General features: G+C 42.2%; 1 protein-coding gene and 1 non-coding gene across 2 annotated transcripts in view; both read right to left on the minus strand.

The window, feature by feature from the left end:
* Positions 1 to 18792, minus strand: part of rcsd1 (RCSD domain containing 1) — a 44289-nt gene that overhangs the window by 15410 nt on the left and 10087 nt on the right. The gene's annotated exons all lie outside the window — the stretch shown is intronic.
* Positions 4221 to 4292, minus strand: trnap-cgg. The gene has a single exon. It is a non-coding gene; the product is annotated as a tRNA-Pro (tRNA).

Raw genomic sequence — 18792 nt, forward strand, 5'->3', positions numbered from 1 at the left:
TGTCTGTCCGTTCTCTCCACAGATGCTGCCTGACCTGCAGAGTTCCTCCAGTTCAAACTTCCAACACCTGCAGTTACTTGTGTCACAATGAAGCATCAATTAGGATTGTTCAAAAACTACTTGTACAAAACCTTTATGTCAATTGAATGGTCCATATTGAAGCTTAAATTCAGGTTAAAGGTTTCACCAGGAGATTGTTTTTCTAACTTGCAAGCAAGGGTGCCCTGGTGTGGTTTTGTTTTTCAGACCACTGGCAAATGCTGAACAAGCAACTTTGTTGTTTTATTGTGCCAACTGGAAATGTTATTTGCAAACAGGAAATGACTGTCAGAATATCCTATCTCAACCCATTGCAAAACCACATTTTTTGAACCCCCTCTCATTTTCTGATACACAATGTCCTGGTTTTCAGTGGTGACCAGCTATTAATAACATCTAGCAAGGATGTGTGCCTGATATTCCAGGCAGCAGTGAAGCAACAACACTTGCCACAGATCTTTTACAAATTCACCCACTGTGGTTTAGGAGTGTGTTGCAACCACTTTACCTCCTCAGATTCCGACTGTTGGGAATTTGTGCAGTTCACCAACAATATCACCAAGGTTTCGGTTTATTGTCACTTGTATCGAGGTACGGTGAAAAGCTTTGTTTTGAATGCTACCCAAACAGAACAGCTAATATTATACGTACAATCAAGACAATCTCAAGTACAATAGACAAGAGCAAAGGGGAAGATACAGTGTGCAGAGTATAGTTCTCGGCATTGTGTAGCACCAGTGGACACCAAAGGCAAGCAGGCTGAAGAATTTTCAGTGAATTACAGATTGCTGCACACCTCTGGGATAGATGTTAGAGCACCAATTAAAATAAACTATAAAATTAAACAAACATTTCAGAAATTATGGAATTTTCTTCAAAATAATATTCACAGGGAATAATGCCTCATATCTTATATAATTAAAAGTCTCATCTTGACCACTTCCTGTCTGCGCATTATATTGATTTTAGAAAAAAGGCTACCCTGTATCGCTGTGATTTTTTGGCCATCTTACTCACAGTCCTCCTCCACTGAGGCAGCTCCGAGGATTTTTCCCATCGATGAAAATAAAAAAGTTAGAGTTAAAAAAACTTTGAGATCTTTTTCTTGGTCCTCTCGCCTGTCAATCACCGCAATGAAGGTAACGCTCCTCCTGGGGGGGGGCAGGACTATAAAACCCCGGATGCCTGGACGCGAGTCAATCACTCTGCAAGATCGCGAGGGAGAGAACACGACCGTCATTCTAAAGCTGTGAATCAACTGAACTGTGAGTCTGCAATGTACTTGCAATGAATGATTTGTTAGCCTTTAATGACAATGCCATGTTTGGCCTGCTGCCCTGCCCGTGCTTGAAACTGCAATGCTTTATTAGGTCCGACTGTTTGGAAGGAATAATTGCTTTATTAGGTCCAACTATGTTTAGAAGGAATAAAAGCATTATTAGGTTCAACTGTGTTTGGAAGGAATAAATGCTTTATTAGGTCCGACTGTGTTTAGTCCAAATGTCCCGCTCATTTTGTGACTTTCGCTTAGTGGACAGGTCGCGCTGATTGCGTAATTTCCGGTGAGTGCAGAGGCCGCACTGATTACGTAATTTCCAGTAAGTGCAGAGGTCACGCTGATTGCGGAAGTGCCGCTAACTGGGAAGCCCCACAGTGGAGAGGCCGCGCTCAGCCGTGTGAGTAGATTCAAGAAGGTTTACTGTCATATATACAGTGGCTTGCAAAAGTATTCATACCCCTTGAACTTTTCCACATTTTGTCACTTTACAACCACAAACGTAAATGTATTTTATTGGGATTTTATGTGATAGACCAACACAAAGTGGTGCATAATTGTGAAGTGGAAGGAAAATGATATATGGTTTTCAAATTTTTTTACAAATAAAAAACTGAAAAGTGTGGCGTGCAAAAGTATTCAGTTCCCTTTACTCTGATGCCCCTAAATAAAATCCAGTGCAACCAATTACATTCAGAAGTCACCTAATTAGTAAATAGAGTCCACTTGTGTGTAATCTAATCTCAGTATAAATACAGCTGTTCTGTGAAGGGCTCAGAGGTTTGTTAGAGAACATTAGTGAACAAACAGCATCATGAAGCCCAAGGAACACACCAGACAGGTCAGGGATAAAGTTGTGGAGAAGTTTAAAGCAGGGTTAGGTTATAAAAAAATATCCCAAGCTTTGAACATCTCACGGAGCACTGTTCAATCCATCATCCGAAAATGGAAAGAGTATGGCACAACTGCAAACCTACCAAGACATGGCCGTCCACCTAAACTGACAGGCCGGGCAAGGTGAGCATTGATCAGAGAAGCAGCCAAGGTAACTCTGGAGGAGCTGCAGAGATCCACAGCTCAGGTGGGAGAATCTGTCCACAGGACAACTATTAGTCGTGCACTCCACAAATCGGGCCTTTATGGAAGAGTGGCAAGAAGAAAGCCATTGTTGAAAAAAAGCCATAAAAGTCCCGTTTGCAGTTTGCCACAAGGCATGTGGGAGACACAGCAAACATGTGGAGGAAGGTGCTCTGGTCAGATGAGACCAAAATTGAACTTTTTGGCCTAAATGCAAAACGCTATGTGTGGCGGAAAACTAACCCTGCATATCACCCTGAACACACCATCCTCACTGTGAAACATGGTGGTGGCAGCATCATGCTGTGGGGATGCTTTTCTTCAGCAGGGACAGGGAAGCTGGTCAGTTGATGGGAAGATGGATGGAGCCAATTACAGGGCAATCTTGGAAGAAAACCTGTTAGAGTCTGCAAAAGACTCTGGGGCGGAGGTTCAGCTTCCAGCAGGACAACGACCCTAAACATACAGCCAGAGCTACAATGGAATGGTTTAGATCAAAGCATATTCATGTGTTAGAATGGCCCAGTCAAAGTCCAGACCTAAATCCAATTGAGAATCTCTGGCAAGACTTGAAAATTGCTGTTCACAGACGCTCTCCATCCAATCTGACTGCTATTTTGCAAAGAAGAATGGGCAAAAATTTCAGTCTCTAGATGTGCAAAGCTGGTAGAGACATACCCCAAAAGACTTGCAGCTGTAATTGCAGCGAAAGGTGGTTCTACAAAGTATTGACTCAGGGGGGCTGAATACTTTTGCATGCCACACTTTTCAGTTTTTTATTTGTAAAAAAAGTTGAAAACCATGTATCATTTTCCTTCCACTTCACAATTATGCGCCACTTTGTGTTGGTCTATCACATAAAATCCCAATAAAATACATTTACGTTTGTGGTTGTAACGTGACAAAATGTGGAAAAGTTCAAGGGGTATGAATACTTTTGCAAGCCACTGTATTGTGAGTGTGTGTGTGTGTGTGTGTGAGTCTAAGTGTGAATGTGTGAGTGTGTATGTGTGTGGGTCTGTGTGTGTGTATATTGGAATTGGTGGAGAGGTGGAATATTGTGTTGGGGGACCAGGCCTCCCGTGAAGCTGGGACCCAACGGGTCCCACTTAGTCTAGTTTACAATTATTTCCTTGGGCCGGAAGATATTACGGAGACATACAGCGCAGAAACAGGCCACTCGGCCCAACTCTCATCTATGCTAGCCCTATTTGCCAGTGTTTGGCCCATATTCCTCCAAACCATTTCTATCCATGTACCTGTCTAAATGTCATTATAGTTCCTGCCTCAACTATCTCACCAGGCAGCTTATTCCATACAGCCACCAGCGTACCACTGCCCGAATGAATAACCTTTGGCCTCTAGTTCATGATTCCCCTACCTTGGATTCACCTTATCTATCCCCCCCCCCCTCTAAAGCACCTCTATAAGACCACCCCTCATCCTCCTACACTCCAAGCAATAAAATCCTAGGCTGCCCAACCTCTCCATTTAGCCCAGGCCCTCGAGCTGGGCAAAACTAACTATGACCCACACTTAGTCAGCGGTGTTTAGTTTAGAGATACAGCACCACCGGGTCCGCACCGACCAGCGATCCCTGCACATTAACACTATCCTACATCCAGTAGGGACAATTTTTACATTTACCAAAAAAATTAATCTACAAACCTGTACGTCTTTGAAATGTGGGAAGAAACCGAAGATCTTGGAGAAAACCCACTCAGGTCACGGGCAGACGTACAAACTCCGTACAGTAATCGGGATTGAACCCGGGTCTCTGGCACTGCATTCACTGTAAGTCAGCAACTCCACTGTGCCTGCCCAAATCGGGCTCGTCCGGGATTTGAACCCGGGACCTCTCGCATCCGAAGCGAGAATCATACCCCTAGACCAACAAGCCAGCTGTAACTTACTCCTCCACCATTGTGTGACTGCACCAAATGTTAAGCTGAACCGACAGATAACAGACTAATCATTAATCATTTCATCTGCTTCCAATGTATTTTTTTCTGGAAGCCAGCAGCCAGCTCCAATGACACATCCCTCCTGATGCATTCTGTTCACACCTTTGGTATATTTCACGTAAGGGAGACATAAATAGAAACGTTCTGGTTTAAATATACATCCAGCTATCAGTGCATTGTTGGAGCTTTAGGTCAATGTGACCTACAGATGAAAGAGACTCATGGCTGAAAATATTCATGGGCAGTGGCAGCAGTGATATCTTTAAATATGGGCCATCACACCCAGGCTTCACAGAGCCGCCTGCACTGTCTCTCATGGGCATTGTGAAGTACAAACAGATAGTAATTATGGGAAGCCCGGCCTTGGAGATGGCACTGTGCCAGAAATGCCATTATCAGCATTGTCAGCCCTGCATAACCGTCTCACAACTTGGCTGGTAAACTGTGTTGCACAGTGAATAAAATCAGTGCAACTGTTTGCCATGGTACGGCACACCAGCATCTCTAAACAGTTAAGCACCATTACTTTGTCCATGAAAAAAAAAAAAACACTGAATAAAATAATGTTCAAGAATGAACTGCAGATGCTGGAAAATCGAAAGGGGAGGAGTTTTATTGACTTCTCCAATTTCAGGTAGTCCCTGCTTTCTCCTTCTTTCCCCTCCCCTCCCCAGCTCTCCCACAGCCCATTGTCTACATTTCTTCCTTTCTTCTTCCTGCCCCCCCCTCATCAGTCTGAAGAAGGGGCTCGACCCGAAAAGTCACCTATTCATAGATGCTGCCTCACCCGCTGAGTTTCTCCAGCATTTTTGACTAGCTACTGAATAAAATAATACCTTTTGCAAAATTCTGATATAAAATTGGTGCTCAAACTTTCACATGTCTTTCGTGACTCACAACTAACATGGCGTGACACTTGTCTGTGTGACATGGGCAGGTAAAGATTAAGAAACACAAGGAATTGCAGATGCTCAAATCTGGCACAAGAGCACAAAGTCTGACACGAGCAGGTAAAGTTTGGTTTAATTTACTTTGTTATTGTCACATATACAGAGATACTGTGAAAAGCTTCGAATTGCGTGCTATTCAGTGAAATCATACTATATATTAGTGCAATCATATGCAAAAGAAGTGCAAAATGATGGTAATAGATAATAGTGGGGTACCGCAAGGCTCAGTGCTGGGACCCCAGCTATTTACAATATATATTAATGATCTGGAAGAGGGAATTGAATGCAACATCTCCAAGTTCGCGGATGACACGAAGCTGGGGGGCAGTGTTAGCTGTGAGGAGGATGATAGGAGGCTGCAAAGTGACTTGGATAGGCTGGGTGAGTGGGCAAATGCATGGCAGATGCAGTATAATGTGGATAAATGTGAGGTTATCCACTTTGGTGGCAAAAACAGGAAAGTAGACTATTATCTAAATGGTGGCCGATTAGGAAAAGGGGAGATGCAACGAGACCTGGGTGTCATGGTACACCAGTCATTGAAAGTAGGCATGCAGGTGCAGCAGGCAGTGAAGAAAGCGAATGGTATGTTAGCATTCATAGCAAAAGGATTTGAGTATAAGAGCAGGGAGGTTCTACTGCAGTTGTACAGGGTCTTGGTGAGACCACACTTGGAGTATTGCGTACAGTTTTGGTCTCCTAATCTGAGGAAAGACATTCTTGCCATAGAGGGAGTACAGAGAAGGTTCACCAGACTGATTCCTGAGATGGTAGGACTTTCATATGAAGAAAGACTGGATAGACTCGGCTTGTACTCGCTAGAATTTAGAAGATTGAGGGGGGATCTTATAGAAACTTACAAAAAATTTTAAAGGGTTGGACAGGCTAGATGCAGGAAGATTGGTCCCGATGTTGGGGAAGTCCAGAACTAGGGGTCACAGTTTAAGGATAAGGGGGACGTCATTTAGGACCGAGATGAGAAAATCATTTTTTACACAGAGTGGTGAATCTCTGGAATTCTCTGTCATAGAAGGTAGTTGAGGCCAGTTTATTGGCTATATTTAAGAGGGAGTTATATGTGGCCCTTGTGGCTAAAGGGATCAGGGGGTATGGAGAGAAGGCAGGTACAGGATACTGAGTTGGATGATCAGCCATGATCATATTGAATGGCGGTGCAGGCTCGAAGGGCCGAATGGCCTACTCCTGCACCTATTTTCTATGTTTCTATGTTTCTAATAGAGGATCCTCTTTGGTGCAAAGAGTTTAGTTTAGTTTATTGTCACGAGCACCACCACGTCCGGTGCCATCTTGCAAACTTTCAAGTCTCTGAAATCAAGTCTGATCAAGATCTGAGGAGATAACCATTTCTTATTTTCTCCCCCAGTGTCCTGGCAGCACTGGATGGATGATGTAGGGGTGGGCCTGGCCCAGCGCGATGCCTGCCACCGCCGCTCCGTGCAGCTGTCGCAGGCTGCGCTCGATCTGCTCGCTTGCCCGGCTGCTGTAGGACCTCCCGCAGCCGCCTCTACCAACACCGCAGTCTCTGCAAACATGCCGCCCGTTGCCTCCAGTAGCCACCTCTCCGCTTCTGTGCACCAAGATCACCATGTCCCAGTTGCCAAAGTGACCATAGAATTTAGGATGCTTTCCGAAGACAGAGGAGGCAAAACCACCAACTTCACCTTCCAATGGCTCTTGACTTTAAAGCAAAACAGATTACAAGGCAAGAAAAGTAGGCACAAGCAACTACAGATGCTGGTTCACAAAAGCAGACACAAAGTGCCGGAATAACACAGCGAGTCTGAAGCAGGGTCCCAACCTGAAACATCACCTATCCATGTTCTCCTGAGATGCTGCCAGACCCACCCAGTCACTCCAGCATATTGTGTCTTCCTTACAAGACAAGGAGTTAAATTTGCCCAATAGATGTCCTTCCTGATGTTCAGTTTCATTGACCTCAATCATATTGAAAATTGTGTCTATCATATAAAGATTTTAATAACTGCGGGGCCATTGAATAAAAGATTGATATTGACTATCTGGATTTATTTTCCTCTGTCATACTGCTCTTTGAAATTTGTAACTGATGTCAGCATCTGCTGCAAGAGTTCTGCCCATCCACACAGAGACTTTTCTTCCTGCAATTATTGCTCATAGATTATGTAAAGACAAGACAATTGCATGTGATATTTAAACACTCTTCACCCCTCACTTTGCCAAATAATTTTGGAATACTGATTCACTGATTTTATACCCTACATGTCACTGCAAGAGACATTCTCCCTGCTGAGATTTGAGCATTAATATTGTCGCTGGGGTTTTATCACAACTGTCTTAATAACCCAAGCAAATAGAATAGCTAAGTAAATATTCCTCATATCACTCCAGCAGATTTCTAAAGCAAATTTAGAATGCTTTTTATTTGTAGACAATAAGGTACCACTATGCACAATTAATTCACATACATGTCACATAGTCGGAAAACAAAATAATGAGGTTTAACTTTTTAAATATGCCAGTGTGCTGTGCTGGCACATATCGGCACAAGAAAAAGCACTGTATTTTCGTAACATTGAATGAGTATTTCCAAAGACAGTAAACATACTGTAGCACCAAGTTGAATATCGCAATCAATTCCTTGTAGAAATCTTATTTAGAAATGAAAATACCAAAAATAATTGAAATGTTTTACATTTGGAAGGTCATACTATTTTTATATAAATAGAAATGGTATCATTGTCAACACTGAAGAGGAAAGTATGGTTCATTTAGCAAAGTGAGTTCAAGAGAATAAATTCATTGGGCCATGACAAGAGATACGTTGGATATGCAAGTGCCACCGCCTTTGTGGTACACCAAACATAGAGCTGTTGCACAGCTCAGGAAGGGGTAGGGGTGGACCCGAGTACAATTTCCCCACCCAGTTGCATTTTAAAAGTAGTTTTACTTGAGATGCATGAAATAGTGAAGTGAGTGGTAACAGACTGGTAAAATGGGCAGAGGGGTAAATCTCAGACAGAAATTTGATTTGGGAAGAATGAGGAAAGGCAATTTAACCTACAAAATGGCACAGAATGAAAGGGCATGTTGTTGCAGAAACAATAGATCCTTGATGGCTGAAGGGGATAAAGTGAATGCTCACCCGTCTTTTTCCCCGGGAAGTGGAATCTAGAACTAGAGGGCACAGGTTTGAAGTGAGACAGGAGGATAATCTGGAATGAGTGGCCAGAGAAAGCTAGAGAAGCAGATCCAATTATGACATAAACGATATATAGACAGGTATATGGATAGGAAAGGTTTAGAGAGATATGGGTAAATGCAGGCAAATGGTACTAGCCCACTATGCCATTGGTGTAGATAGGTGGGCCGAAGTGCCTGATTCTGTGCTGTACAGCTTCACGACCAGTTGAAAAGAATGTTAAAACAATATCCAGATGCACAAAGTATAATGTTCCTAAAATACATGTTAATGAGGTATACAAAAGTGCTGGAGAAACTCAGCGGGTGCAGCAGCATCTATGGAGCGAAGGAAATAGGCAACGTTTCGGGCCGAAACCCTTCTTCAGACTGATGGTGACAGCTTTAAAGAGCCTTGTTGAAGAGATACAAGATCTAGGGACAGCAGAACAGGACTAGCATCTTATGTTTGATTGCAGGCCTACACTCTGCCTTATCCTGCTATTTAAGGTGATTGTGGAAGGAGTGACTTGGGGACTGATACACCAAAGGGGAGAGAATCCCTTTATGGAGCAGACCAGGTCTATCAGTTGGAGCCACAGCCATCACAAATGGCAGGAAGGTAAATAAGCAATAAACAATAGGTGAAGGAGAAGGCCATTCGGCCCTTCGAGTCTCCTATTCACCAGTTGTCGAAGGTTATGCCCTTTCAATAACTTGGATGCTGGCTTCAAATCAATGGAAGATCTGCTTCATGACCCAAGGCCAACACCATGAAGCATCTTGTCCAAGCTGGCGAGTTTCAATCGCCTTCCTTCCAGAAGGTCAGAAGATGGAGCGATTCATTGATGATTGCATAACATTTATATTACATCTTCCATGGCCCAGGTGAGATTCAGACAAGAGCTGAGAAATTCAAGTGACATTGGCAGCACAGAAGTGTTGCCAACAATTATCACCATTAGGAGAGAGTCCTATCACATATGCTTAACATTCATTAGCATTACCATAGTCTCCCACCACTGTGGTACAGGACCAGGTCAGAGGCTGGGTATCCATTGGCAACTGACTCACCACAATGATGCCACAAGGCTTTTCCACTATCTACAAAATACAAGTCCCATGGATGATAGAACACCCGACACTTGCTTGAATAAATGGACCATCAATAACCATCAGAAAATTCTACACCATTCAGGACAAAGCAGCCATTTTGATTAGCCCCCAGTCAACCAACAAGAATATCCTTTCCCTCCATCACCTACACACAGTGTGCCATCTACAGAACCCCTAGCTTTCCCTGCCAACACCACCAAGCCTGTGACTTTACTACCAAGAACGACAAAGCTGTAGATACGTGGGAACACCACCACAAATAGGTACTCTACTTTCAGACTGTCCTAATAGGGAAATATTTTACCATTGCTGATCAATTGTACAACATTGTGAGCAGACAGGTTTAAAGGTAAATCTACATTAGGCAGGAAATGGTGTTGGGTAGACTGATGGGACTGAAGGATGATAAATCCCCAGGGCCTGATGGTCTGCATCCCAGGGTATTTAAGGAAGTGGCTCTAGAAATCGTGGACACATTGCTGATCATTTTCCAATGTTCTATAGATTCAGGATCAGTTCCTGTGGATTGGAGGGTAGCTAATGTTATCCCACTTTTTAAGAAAGGCAGGAAAGAAAACAGGGAATTATAGACCAGTTAGCCTGATATCAGTGGTGGGGAAGATGCTGGAGTCAATTATAAAAGATAAAATAGCAGCACGTTTGGATAGCAGTAAAAGGAGCGGTCAGAGTCAGCATGGATTTACGAAGGGGAAATCATGCTGGACTAATCTGGATTTTTTTTAAAGGATAAAACTAGGAAAATGGACGTGGGAGAGCCAGTGGATGGAGTGTACCTGGACTTTCAGAAAGCATTTGATAAGGTCCCACATAGGAGATTAGTGGACAAAATTAGAGCGCATGGTACTGACATGGATGGAAAATTGGTTGGCAGATAGGAAACAAAGAGTAGGGATTAACGGGTCCCTTTCAGAATGGCAGGTACTGCAAGACTCGGTGCTGGGACCGCAGCTATTTACAATATACATTAATGATTTAGATGAAGGGATTACCAGTAACATTAGCAAATTTGCAGATGACACAAAGCTGGGTGGCAGTGTGAACTGTGAGGAGGATGCTATGAGCATGCAGGGTGACTTGGAGAGGTTGGGTGAGTGGGCAGATGCAGTTTAATGTGGATAAATGTGAGGTTATCCACTTTGATGGCAAAAACAGGAAGGCAGATTATTATCTGAATGGTGTCAAGTTGGGAAAAGTGGAAGTACAATGAGATCTGGGGGTCCTTGTTCATCAGTTACTGAAAGTAAGCATGCAGGTACAGCAAGCAGTGAAGAAAGCTAATGGCATGTTGGCCTTCATAGCAAGAAGAGTTGAGTATAGGGGGGTTGCACGCAAGGTCACCGGGTCATAGGGCTCGACGCACGGAGCCGCTCAATCCAACTGGAGGACATCCGTCACTTCCGGTATATGTTGTTAATGCAAGAAACGCGTACTTTCCAACCTGTTAAAAAACGGCAAAATGTTGAATTTTTGCACTGAAAATAAATTGTGGGAGTCGGGGTAAGTGTGAGTGACACGTACCCAACTTTAGCATTCCAAACGTGAAGCGAAATAAAGGTATAGAGAAGCAAGAACTGAAGGGACAACAGCAGCTAAAGTGCTTGGTAAACATTGATAATATTGGGAATGATCGCGTTTGCTCACTGCATTCATCAACAGTAAGGCATCATTTGTGTTTTTTCTTGATTCCTTTGGTATCTAAAAATTCTCAGAAGTGATAAATCTGGCTGTAAATTTTTCTTCAGATGCGTTTTCATTTTGTATGTAAAAACCCACGAGAACCATGGGCGATTTAAAAAAATTACAGCCAGATTTATCACTTCTGAAACTTTTTAGATGCCAAAGGAATCAAGAAAATACACAAATAATGCCTTACTTGATGAAATGCAGTGAGCAAACGGCCAATGTTCACCAAACACTGGCTGTTGTTGTCCCTTCCGCTTCTATCTACCGTCATTTCTCCTCACTTTTGGAATTGTGAAGTAGGCTAAATGTCTCACACGCTTATCCCGATTTCCATAATTATTTACAGCGCAAAAATTGACAATTTCAGCGGGTTTTAACGGGCCCGCTAGGCTGGAATCAATGGTAAGTGCCTACCTGCAGTTCATCGCGTGTAATCCACTTGGAGTAGCGTAGCAACAGTACGGGTCGTGACCCGACTGCCGTGAAACCTCCCTATAGGAGCAAATAGGTCCTTCTGCGTTTGCACAGGGCCCTAGTGAGATCACACCTGGAGCATTGTGTGCAGTTTGGTCTCCAAATTTGAGGAAGGACATTCTTGCTATTGAGGGAATGCAGAGTAGGTTCACAAGGTTAATTCCCGGGATGGCGGGATTGTCATATGTTGATAGAATGGAGCGGCTGGGCTTGTATTCTCTGGAATTTAGACGGATGAGAGGGGATCTTATTGAAACAAGATTATTAAGTGATTGGATATGCTAGAGGCAGGAAACATGTTCCCGATGTTGGAGGAATCCATAACCAGGTGCCACAGTTTAAGATAGTAAAAAATGCTGGAGAAACTCAGCGGGTGAGGAAGCATCTATGGAGCGAAGGAAATAGGCAACGTTTCGGGTCGAAACCCTTCTTCAGACCACATTTTAAGAATATGAGGAAAAGATGAGGAAAAACTTTTTCATCCAGAGATTTGTGAATCTGTGGAATTCTCTGCCTCAGAAGGCAATGGAGACCAATTCTCTGGATGCTTTCAAGAGTTACATAGAGCTCTTAAAGATAGTGCAGTCAGTGGGATAGGGCGAGAAGGCAGGAACGGGGTACTGATTGTGAATAATCAGCCACGTTCATATTGAATGGCGGTACTGGCTTAAAGGGCCGAATGGCCTACTCCTGCACCTATTGTCTATTGTAACATGCAGGATGCTTAGAAAGGATGCTAGGAAGATTTGTTTCACTCAGGTGGTGGGGGTGGCCGAGGCAGAGAAGGCTTTGGGCCAGATATCGATGGGTATGTGTTAGCCAGTGAGATACAAGTGAGTCAAAGGACATGTTTCTGTACTACAGGAATGTAATTATGTGACCCTGAATCCCAGAACTCCCTCCGCACATAGAAGGTGGGAAAACATTCGGCACAAGAATGGCAATAATTCAATTTGATGGCTGGTTGCTATCTTCCCAAGAGCAGTTAGGCATGGACAATAAAAGCTGACTTTACTGACAATGGCCACATCCTAAATAGAAGCAAATTCAAAACAAACCTTCCCTGCCATTCGACCACAGAGCATGCGCTGGTGACCTCTATGCATCCGTGCATTAGACACATGGAGCACTCAGACTTAATGCAAGGAAATGAGCTCAGTGCAAAATAGCCAAACACATCTTCCTGAAACAACATGTCCCATCACTGCACAAAAATATTGCAGAAGAGTATCTAATCCTCTCCTTGCTATAAACAGGGACTTAAAGTACAGAGGAAGGAAGTATGGCAAATTTTACTAAGGCACTGCTCAAGTTTGGTATCCAGTCCTGGAAACCACACACAAATAATGTTGTCAGTACTGAGAAGCACAGATTGTTCTTACAGACAAGTTTAATGGAGGGTTTCAAACTGTAAGAATGCAAAGAATGACATTACCATAGAGTTTTCATAGTCTTTAGAGTCATAGAACTACATAGCATGGAAACAGGCCAATCGGCCCACCTTGTCCATGCCGACCAAGTTGCCATACTGGGCTAGGCACATTTGTCTGCATTTGGCATATTGTCTTCCTGTCCACATAACTGCCCAAATCTCTTGTATAAGTTGTAACTGTAGCCGCTTATACAGCTTTCTCTGGCAGCACATTCCAGATATTAACTACCCTCTGAACGAAAAGGTTGCCCTTAAATCTCTCCCGTCCCACCTTAAGCCTATCCTTCTAGTTTTATAATCCTCTACGTTGGGAAAAAGACTGCGAGCATTCACTTTATCCATGCCCCTTATGATCTACTACGCCTCAATTAGGTCACCCCTCAGCCTCCTACGCTCCAAACCAAAAAAGGCCCAGCCTATCCAACTTCTCCCTTTAACAAGCCTGCAAACATCCTGGTGAATCTCTCCTTAGTCTACTTGAAATGCAGAATTAAGAATCGATAAATCAGTCCTAACATTTGAAGAATTTTACATATGAAAGGTCCATATTTTGAGGAGAGGTAATTGTTTTTTAACAACCAATATATTTTACCATGCATGCATTGCAGCTTTACCACAGAGCCCCGACCAACACAGTACCAGAAATTAAAACGCTGAGCGTATTACAAAAGCCATACAGTTTATTTCAAACTACAAATCTTACTTGCATTTCTAGTTTGGCTATGTTACAAATACTCATTTAATTCTCATGATAAAAGAAAATGTGGAATAACATGATAAAAGGTTGCTAAAATAATTAGATTCCAGAGTTCAACGCTTTGAAAGAAATAGCAATCAGATCATAACATGGGACTGATACTACAAAGCAGAAGCAACTGATTTCAGCTTCCTGTTCCAGTAAACATGCTGGAGGCTGCTCAGTGCAGGAAATACTTTCCATTTGTCATTCTGCATTTTGTTCTCAAACATGATTACAATTCTGCAAGAATCTTATCTCACATTGTGAAGCAATTAGTTCACAAAGTAAGAATAACTTAATGATAAAATTAGACCGTTGAACATTGTCAAATTGTAAATATATGAAAAGATTTTTTATAACTTTTAAACTGTTCCCTTTTTAACTTCAAAATGGCCTGCAATGATAGATTCAACAAGTACAATTTGTTCTTATCTTTTGGGAATATTTAGAAGGGCGCCCGGGAAAAAAAAGTATTTTATATTTTCTGCACATTCCTCAAAAAAGGTCTTTTCTTGTGCTCTTGCAGCGACCAATTATTTCAGTAGAAACTCCTATACAGAGATCAAAGGCAGCCACAAAACGAATCCATGATGAAGTTCTACCGACACACTACACTTGAAAACGGGGCAGTTTGTGGATCGTTACGCGTTACATGCATGCAGTTAAAGGGACGGAGTCAAGTGAAGAGCTAAATCTTCGAATGTAGAGGATGTAGATGGCACATAGAGAGCAACACAGACTCTGAAGAAAGAGGCCACTGTCCCAACAAACAGGGTTGTTTATTTGTAACCTGCATTCCAGAAAGTAGACCCCAATGAGCTAATGGCCTTCCCACTCGGCAGAGTATTACTGCAGTTTCTGGGCAAGTAAGAATCTTTATTCTTACTTGCAGCAGCAATTTAAGAGGCTCGAGATATCCCGAGGACATTCCCTGCCCAGAGATGAGAAAACACCAATATCCAATAATCAGTGCTGCAATTACACTTAAAGACTTCCAAGATTATCTTTGACATTTTTTAAACACGTATTCCCAATCTCCCAATCCACCTTGTTGCGATCTTCCCACTGTTTTTATATTTGTAGATTGTCTAGCTGTAACACTACACACTATTTGCTTTCTCTTTATGTACTACCTGTTACACTCATGTAGGGTTTGATTGTACGCATGTGTGGTGGGATCTGCTTGGATAGCACCCAACAGCATGGATAGGCATGTGAGCAGCACACAAACAGGACCCTCAGCCTGTCTCCCCCATGACGCCAACCTCAGCTATTCCCATTCGTAAGCATTAGGGCCATAACCCACTGCTTCTTTGTCTATCTACGTATGTCAAAATCCTGTTTAAACATTGTAATTGTACCTGCCACTGTCAGCTCAATCTATATACCCGACCACTGTGTGAAAAACCTGATATTCTGTCCATCATTTGCGAGTTAATGTATTGGGCTGATTACTAGTAATAAACACCAACCTTGGATTTAGTTTTACCATGTTTATCTCAATTCAGTTTTAACAAGGTTATCATTTTATTATATTTTGACAGATGAACTTACAAATACTGTACATAGGATGTAAAAATGGAAATTAACACAACACAACTATTGATCACGTTCTTAAAATACGCTCTGAATATGCGCACAGCAGATTGAGAAAGAGAATCGTTGTTCTATCCCTTTATGTAACTGATGGGTTGTGGAGGAGTTATGGGTCAAGCGTCGACCAACAAGGGTACAATCGGAAATGTTTAAATTATTGCTGAAAGACCAGATTGGATGAATAATTTGTTTATGTGCTGCAGCATTGAGTGAAACCTTTTCCTAAATGAGAAATAATCTCTTCCATTGTCAATCCAGTCATGAAATACAATGGTAACTTTGGCAATTTGTAGTAGTTTTCTTTTTTGTGTAAAATAAACTGAATGAATCAATGCAATATTTTATCTTTACATGGGAAAATTATGGTGAAACTGATTTTTTAACTTTTCCATATTGTTAAAAATTAAGTAGCGCTTCTCACTTTATGGCAAACCACAGCATTGTTATATGTCCGGCAGTGTTTAGTGAAGACGCCTGGGGTACTAATCAGAGTCACAGCAGTCAGAATCCCACAGTGACTCCCATTCCCAGGATTTCTTCCCAGTTCTTGGCCAGACTGTTAAACAGATGAGCAACTGACGGAAAACAAGTTTGATTCTAAAGGGATTGAGGGGAAACAACTTGTCGGAAATTGAATCAGCAGTCCGGGTCAAACCACTTTCCCAGTGGAATATCCTGAATTGGGAGTGTATTTTGGAAGAATGATAAAATGCCATCAAATGGTGCGTTTACACAGCTTTGAAATGGTATTTTATTGTGAAATGGCCAAGTCAGCCCACAAAACCGGACTGGAGAGTTGCACAGAAAGGGTTGCTCGACCTGTGATTGTATCACACAGATAGCTGCATCCACCCCACTACCAGCAGCTTTTACACTTAGTCTATTACATGGGCGGGTAGATGTGTGGAGTCTTGGAACAGAATGTAATTGTGCAAGATTTTGAGACTTGGGTTTGAGGTCATGACGTCGCCTGTTATCTTGGAATAAATCTGAACAAAAAAAGTTGAGAAACAAAAAAAAGCAGAAGTTTACCCCGCTGAAAAATGTGAATCCTTCCTCTAAATATACTAACAGAATTGCTTCACAATTCTTTAAGTCTGAGACCATGCAATAATTTTAAACAGTTATTTTCAAATGTTTTACTTCATAAAGGACATGCACAACACAATGATCACAAGACAAATGATGGATATCATTTTACTCTGCAACTGAACTTAAAAAGTAAAACTGGTTGAAGTTTGTGTGATTTCCCCAAGTGTAATGCCACACACTTTCACTTAACTGATTGTTCAAGTTTAAAAAAAAAAACCACACACACAAATTACAGGTGAGAATCTAATGAACAAAATGCACAATGTCAGAAGAAAAACATTCAAGAGCCTCTTTATTTTGTTATTAAATTAAGAAACCGCAGATGCTGGGAAACAGAGGGGAGAAGAAAATGCTGGAAAAACCCCAGCAGGTCAGGCAGGATGTTCAGAGCGAAAGAAAAACAATTAACATTTCAGTTTGATGATGCCTCATCAGAATCGGTGAAATGAGAAAACAAGTTGGCTTTTTGCAACCTTTTGCAAAGAATTGAGAGGGATATGGGCCAAACATGGGCAATTGAGACACGCTTAGATGGGGCATCTTGGTCAGCATGGACATGTCGGGCCAAATGGCCTGTTTCTGTGCTGAAGGTAGACACAAAATACTGGAGTAACTCAGGTGGACAAGCAGCATCTCTGGGTAGAAGGAATGAGTGACGTTTCGGGTCGAGACCAGACTGAAGAAAGGTCTCGAACAGAAACATCACCCATTCCTTCTCTCAGGAGATGCTGCCTGCCCCGCTGAGTTACTCCAGCGTTTTGTATCTATCTTCGGTGTAAACCAGCATCTGCAGTTCCTTCCTACTGCATCTGCAGTTTCTGTGCTATAGGCCTCTATGAGTGGGGATGAGTAGATAAGGCAAGGGGGACGCTCTGGTATATCAGGGGGTTCCATTGCTCACAGAGCAGTCTGGTTGATAGATTAATGGGAGTTAGAGATAACCTGAGATCAAATGATTCTTTTATACATTAATTCTTGGCTGTTTCTTATATTTCATTGGTGAATATAAAACATATCCATCACGTTCAAGTATAGTATAGCAAATAATTGTTTTGCAAACTCAAAACCACATCTTGCTCCATTCTGCAAAACCTGGTGCACCCTGTGGCAGTATGTTGCCATGTCTTCTAGGAGGTCAACCCCCCCCCCACAGAAAGTAACAAATATTGTGCATTCAATACAAATATTGTTTAATTTTCACATGTTTCAGTTGTGGTCTATAACTCTTGCAAATGAGGAGTCAGGGAGTTGGGAGGAACCAAGGGGAGAGTGGCACAGTGAACATTGACAGTGTCCTGGTCAACAAACACATTGCATCCATCATAGATGGTATTCAAGTTAAAAGTGATTTCTGCACCTTCCGATTCAGAACACAGAGGCCTAGAGTTGAACTTGGAAAATAAACAAATACTCAAGAGCAGACCTACTCTTAGTGTAGGATTTATCTTCGCAAACGTTAAATTAGGCAACAGCTCAGACCTCTACTTTTATTTTAAGTATTGCACATATAGGGATGTAGTCTCTTGGAGACAAGATGCTGGAATCTTGAGCAAATGCAAACTGCTGGACGTATAGGGTGTGTCCCCTCCTACGGTAGGGAGCTTTTGCATTTTTCAGCTTTAAATTGTGCAATCTGGTGCATACTGTAGCGAGTCTTCTAACTTACACTTGAATGCAACATTTATGCTTTAAATTGGATTAGGTATAAATAAGGTTAGGTTAAATTACATTCCTAATTACATTCCACACTATATTCATGTATAGAATAGAGAAAAAAAACCCATAGAAACAAGGCAAGAGGAGTCAGACTTCCATCACTGTTCTGCACAAATAAATCCTTCCTACACTCTTTGTTAAGTGAAACAGGTCCTATTCTCATAATATTATACACCTCAACTAAATGTTTTCTTCACCTCCGTTGCTGCAGAGAATACAATCCCAGTTATCAAATCTTTCTTCAAAGTAAGAAAAAATATTCCAGCCCTGCCAACATCTTCATAAATCGCCCCAGGTCTTCTCCAAAGCAATTACACCCTTTCTACAATGTGTCATAGTCTTACAGCATGGAAACAGGCCCTTCACCCCAACTTGTCCTGCAGGTCAAGATGACTCATCTAAACTAGTCCCATTTATCCGCATTTGGCCCATATCCCCTT

Source organism: Amblyraja radiata, chromosome 14 (assembly GCF_010909765.2).
Source record: "Amblyraja radiata isolate CabotCenter1 chromosome 14, sAmbRad1.1.pri, whole genome shotgun sequence".
Lineage (NCBI taxonomy): Eukaryota > Metazoa > Chordata > Chondrichthyes > Rajiformes > Rajidae > Amblyraja > Amblyraja radiata.